Source organism: Penaeus monodon, chromosome 15, assembly GCF_015228065.2.
Source record: "Penaeus monodon isolate SGIC_2016 chromosome 15, NSTDA_Pmon_1, whole genome shotgun sequence".
NCBI classification, from domain to species: Eukaryota; Metazoa; Arthropoda; class Malacostraca; order Decapoda; family Penaeidae; genus Penaeus; species Penaeus monodon.
Window position 1 is genome coordinate 12779878 of NC_051400.1, and position 372 is coordinate 12780249.

A 372-nucleotide genomic window follows, 5' to 3' on the forward strand; every position below is an offset into this window, starting at 1 on the left:
ACTGACAATCGACCTGCTAATGCACCTTTTAAATCATTCTTTCAAAACACCTTCCTGCAATTCAAAATCATCTTATGAGTATATCCACGCTATTCCCGTTCCTAATCCTATATCTCTATATCCTCTCAGTGCGATTGGATAAGAAAACTACAATCGCAATCTCTACAATCTCTGTCGGGGATTGGAAAGTCCAGGTCTATGCTATAGAAATTCTAAAGGAAGGGGGAGGGAGATGAGTATAGCAAAGTGAAGGAGGGAATGGAAAGATGAGATAGGTGAGATCTACGGAGGAGAAATGGATGTTGATTTGACAAAGGTCGTAGAAATTCTTCCCCTGGAATTGCTTTTACTCCTTTTATCTTCTTTCTTTCT